Genomic DNA, 6,000 nt, shown 5'->3' with positions numbered 1-6,000 from the left:
TAATATGAAAGAAATTAAGATTACTATTCACATATATTTATAATCTTACTTATTAGGTTTGTTACTGGCTGACTACTGAAAAATACCTGGTCGATCAATCTCTCAAATGGCGAGGCGGACCCGAGCCGTCAGTGAAACTGATTAATCCGATATATTTCTGTAGTCAGTCAGTAACAAACGTAATAAGTGTTTTGTTTTACCGAGGACTTTCAAGTGGCACTTTTATTCACAAAAAGCGATGACCTACGCGAATCCATGTACAAATTGCCAAAAATATCGTCCAATTTAATTCATTTTAACTCTTCATAATCATCAATATCACCTTTCAAACAAATACTTTTTGAAAATCTTCGCTTTGCCAATTTTACTTAAAATGTTTTGTTGCTATTCAGTTTCAAACGTTGCGCTCTTTCCTTTGCAGAGGTTTGAGCAAATCTCGACGCTGCCAATTTGTTCTGCTCTAGACACAACAATGTGACGTCAATATTCAAAGGGCAACTACTCTAATTTTAAAGAATTTAAACGGGTAACTACTCCAACTATTTTTAGAAATTACGGAATGCGGTTTCTGTTTTAAATAATATGAAATGTTGAGAAGAGTAGGCGAAGCGTTGGCCAATGACGACCATTATAGGCAACATTTCCAATGCATGACAATTGAACAACATATGTACAGTTCCATACATTTCATACAAACAGAACACGAGGGATAAAGTGCAAATCAAAGACAACGTAAGGAATATTGCCCCTCAGCCATTAGGATCAAACGTGCAGTCGGGTAAAACAAAAATAAATATGGTTAATTTATCCGTGTATTGTTGTCTATATTAAAGTAGTGTTCCACTTTAAAGTAATTCATATACATCAATTACAACTGAAATAAGGAATACAAAAACAAAAACAAAAAAAGATTATTTACACCATTTAAATAGTTCGCCATCCAAAAAAAGTAGCTGGAAGACTATTACTCAATAGGACGTATTGTTTGATTTGACAATCATTTTCTGTAATTCAAAACAAATATTAACACGATCTTTGTAGGAAAATTTTGTTATTTGCAATACATGTTCTATTATAAGCAAATAAAAAGAGATACATGTTAGAATTGTAAAAATACCAGAAAATAAATGTAAAGGACTATCACGTTACCAGAAATAAAATATTAATACACGTAAAAATATGCAGTTTGTCTTGTTGAAAACATCCGTTTGTTCTTGTGATTATTCATTTTCCATGTTTTCACTGTGATTTGGACTTTTAATGAGGTTGATTTTGTTATGATATATGAAGTAAAATATAAACACTAAAGCAAAAAGACAATGTAACAAGAGAATTGGAAACATCTTTCCACACGAAAACGATAAAGCTATTATGTTGGGATATACTCGATTTTAGTCAAAAAGCTTTTTTACATATTCGTTAAAACAATTGTTAAATCTTACATTTGACGCCAAATTCACAAAACATCGTTATTTATGACATGAAGCTAGAAACATATAGAACGTTAGACAATAAGTATATGAAAATAATACATAGTTTGTTTTTATAACGACACACTCCCTTTTCTTTTCTACTACAATTATTTCCTAGATCAAAGAGATACCACGACCATTATTCACAAGTTGCAGGATAACATCTTCAGCTAACGCCTTGGCTTTTATCTTTCAGAACTCGGGGGTTATTCTACAACATTTACGAAAACTCATACTTTATTTCTTAAATTAAAATTACCTAGTATGGTATTCTGTGCTAACTAAATGCAATATTTAGTTGTCATACTACTTCTTTTACTTGTATCTTAACACTGTTTACATGATATATGCGTATAAAATGTGTCGATCCTAAAATTGAATAAGTAATCACTTTAATAAACATAACATAGCGTTTCACATTTTTTTAAACGATGAGCAATAAATGAATAAATGAAGAAAAGACATACATGAAAACAAACTAGAAAAGTTTTTTTTACAATGTATAATACAAATCATAGTTAAACAAATTCAACACGGGCCTTACTATAAATTCCACCTACCCAATATCTTCATTGTTTATATACTGATGGAGTTAAGAACATTGTCAGGATTAAGCCATTCATATGGGTATTCCTTTAAAACCCTTTTGCGTGTATCATCTTTGTTTTCCTCAAGAATTTTTTTGTTTCTCTGATTTATGCAATCTTTGATGGTTAATAGATTCTGTTGAAACCTAGAAGTTACAAAAATGAATATGCAGTTATCTTGAGATAAAACTATTTTAAAAATATGATTCTCATATGTTGATACAATATATATATATATTTGATACAATATATATATATATATATATATATATATATATATATATATATATATATATATATATATATATATATATATACATACTTTTGAACAAACGCTCTTCCATGGCTATCCATGGCCTGCAAATAATGGTTTTCGTAGTTTCCAATACTGTTCGTGAGTCGTAAAGTTAAGATCTTCATAATTGCTATCGTAGAGAATGTTTCCTTCCTTGTTGGCATAATGTCATTAAGCTTCTCCTGACAGGTATAATAAAATTGGTTTAATTTTGTTTGTAACTGCAAATGCATTTTAACAATGAAATTAAATTAATGTTTTAAGCAACATTTTGTAAATCAAATTCTACAAGATAAACAAAATAGTATTATTTAATATTGACTTGAAATGTTAAGGCATATTATGTATGCATATCATACCGCAAAACGAAATTCCTAAATTAATCTTTATTTAGAAACATCAAATTTAGATCTAAGGTGGAATGCATCATCACACTTTTATTTTTTTGATCATTAAATTATTATTTTTTAACATGGTATTGCTATTCAAAGAAGGATATATACCCTTAATTCTTGTTTACAACTTTTTTGTATTTTTATGAGAAAGTGGAAAATATTTTTTGGTTGTAAGTAACACACTGTAGAGTTCATTATTTAGTGTGAATAAATGCATGATATTTATATCTAATGAATTATGTCCAGTAATGTCATTAAGACATTTTGATTTTCTTTTTAAAAAAATATTTATGAAAATAAAAACATTTTTTGTTCATATTGGTTTTCTTCAAAAACGTATATAATGGAGAAAAAATAAAAGGCAATTATTTAAAAAAAATTAAATTTACAAAATTCTAGAAATATTGCTGATTTTCAAAACATTTTGCCGACCCCGATTATAAACAAACTGATCTCGATTTAAATTGCAAAAAAAAATCAACAATAGTTTGTCTCGTTGATTTGGTTTGTACTTGTTATATTGTAATATAATTACGATGGGATTGGGCAGAAGTTCTAAAATTTTTGTAGCCTTCTCAATGTACATTAATTTACGTATAAACTTTTTTTGACACACAAATAGAATGCTATAGATGAGTTTATCAATGTTCAAAATGATTTACAATTTACAAAATATCAAATAACGCATTTTGATGCAAATGTAAACACGTAATTAAATCTTTTTGATTTATAATGATGTGAACTAAGGAAAACAAGTGATCAGTTACAGTTTTACTAAGTTTGTCTTTTCCCCAGAGCAAAATATGTATATTAACAATATTTAAATCGCCAATGCTAAAAATATTATCAAAATAACTCGTTTCTGAATTTAGCATATTTAGAACATGAGAAATAAATATTGAGATGCGTCAACAACCTTTCCACATGTACATCAAGCACTTTCAAAAATATATTTGAATCAGTCGCACCTAATAATGTAATTATGGCAAAGTTTTAATGTGAATAATATTTTGAATGTCTCTAAAAGTGGCTAAAGATTTTTGCGGTTAAAATATTTTAAGAGGTCTTGGGTGAGTCAAGATCCTTAATATTCAGAATAGAGAATTCCATGTACGTATAACAGTTGGATGATTTGTATACTTGCAATCGACATTTGGATAAGTAGTCATATTGAGAATGTCCTACAGTAAAGTTTGACGTACATGTAGTACTACAATGTTTTTCAGAGAATAAATATTGAACATAAGTGGGTATGATATTTTCATCGACCTTGAATATTGCTTTGAGTCTAACAATTTTACGTCTTGAACTTAGTGTACTCAAGGCTTTTTCGAAGTAAAGAGAATCCTTAGAGGTAATGATCGGTTAACCGGTTACTATTCTGGCATCAAGTAATTGTACTTGTTCGAGTTCGAGTTCGCGAAAGAACACCCTACCAAAACTTCGGAAGCATTCCAGATGTGGCCTGATAAAGAATATATACATAATAAAAAGTGATTTGCAGTTTATGTTATGTTTGAGTTTTTTAATTTATTTTAACTTTAAGTTCGCTTTTGCTATTGTAATATCGATGTTTGTCGTTTTAAGTTTCAGTGAAAGTTATTCCTAGCTGCTTGTGGCTTAAAACAAATTCAATGTGGCAATTTTTAAAACTAAGAAAAGGATAAAAAATATCTTATCACGTGCAGACGACAAATCAATTGCATTCAATGGCTTTATTAATTCAAAAACCTTATCAGATATAAACCAAACTTTAAAGTGAATGGGTGAAATTGTTATATATTTATTTTTTTATCATTCGAGTCGGAATGAATTTAATTTCGATCAAAGATGGATAATGTTTTAACTATAGGCAATAATTCTTAAATTTCGCCAACTCAATCGAATTTCTTATTTTTTTTTAAATAATTGTCTTACGAAGTATCATCTCTATAAGACATGTCAGTTTAATAGATTTTTAATTATATGTTAGAAAAATGTCAACAAAAGATTTTTTTCTTATTTTTGTAACTATATTTATTGAATATTACGTTTTACAAACAAAACTGATCCTGATTTATTAGATTTTAATATCATGCATTTATTCACACCAAATGTTAATCTCTTCAGTGTGTTACTTGAAACCAAAACAGATTTTTCACCTTCTGATAATTTTATTTTTAAAAATCATATAATATAGTTGAGAGCATGTGTCCCTCCTTCAAAAACGAAATCATGATTCGGAAATGATAAATTAACGATCCAGAGAATAAATGTTAGGTGTAGCATTACACCTTAAGCGAAAAAACAGCCACAAGTAAACATATTATATAAAAACTTGTTTTTACCTAGGTTTCTTTTGATAGGTGTTATAAAATTTGACGATATTGTTTCGTATAAGTTATTTTTCAGTATACTGGTCATAATAAAGGCAATAGTTGTAGATCAAGTGGTAGAAGTATTATCATCGGAAAACCATATCTCATACATCAGATAAGGTAAATTACTTAGACAAAAATACCTTTTCTTGTTCCGGCTGACAATGCAACTCACAGGATGAATGACCATCTTTAAGTCCTCCTTAAAGATAGCTTAAAGGTGTTTAAAGGTAGCTTAAAGACGACCTTTAAGCCACCTTTAAGCTACCTTTAAGCTATATGTATTGCTTAAAGGTGGCTTAAAGAAAGCGTAAAGATGGCTTAAAGGCAGCTTAAAGACTATCTTTAAGCCACCTTTAAGCCACCTTTAAGGACAACTTATAGGTCCCTAATGTCCAAACTTCTTTAAGCCACCTTTAAGCCACCTTTAAGCTACCTTTAAGCCACCTTTAAGCCATTAAAAAAATTTAATTCAATAGTGTGCTTAATTTCCAACAAAATGTATTAACTTTATGAAAGAAAAGGTATTAAAACGGTTTTTGTTCTAGAAAGAAAAATGAAAAAAAAAACATAAAAAAAACCGGCCACGGCGAGATTTGAACCCGGGACCGTTAGTTTACTAGCATTACCACACATCCTCTGCGCCACGGCAACTTACACTTGTATGAGCGTTTTTATAACCTATATATCAGTGGATATTGAATCACTGTATTGAATGTGTTTACTTGAAAAGATTTTGACAAACCATTCAGTTTGTAACAATCAATTATATCTAATTTATAAATTACATGCATGCATTTATTTAGAATGAAATACGGAACTTGGTCTTCAGTGAACAAAAATATATTATACCTAAATGGAAACCGTTAGGTTCATTATAGTAGGCTTTCTTAC

At 29.1% G+C, this 6,000-nt stretch overlaps 1 long non-coding RNA gene across 1 annotated transcript; it reads right to left on the bottom strand.

Annotated features, from left to right (window-relative positions):
* Window positions 1-1,041: 1,041 nt before the first annotated feature.
* LOC136271202 (uncharacterized) lies at window positions 1,042-5,278 on the bottom strand. The gene is made up of 4 exons (XR_010709071.1): window positions 5,250-5,278; window positions 2,382-2,536; window positions 2,033-2,205; window positions 1,042-1,683 (listed from the first exon to the last, which is right to left on the bottom strand). It is a non-coding gene; the product is annotated as an uncharacterized lncRNA (long non-coding RNA).
* Between the last annotated feature and the right edge of the window lie 722 nt (window positions 5,279-6,000).

This window comes from Magallana gigas, chromosome 9, assembly GCF_963853765.1.
Source record: "Magallana gigas chromosome 9, xbMagGiga1.1, whole genome shotgun sequence".
Lineage (NCBI taxonomy): Eukaryota > Metazoa > Mollusca > Bivalvia > Ostreida > Ostreidae > Magallana > Magallana gigas.
The sequence above is the reverse complement of the archived record's forward strand: the minus strand, read 5'-3'. Positions and strand labels throughout refer to the sequence as shown.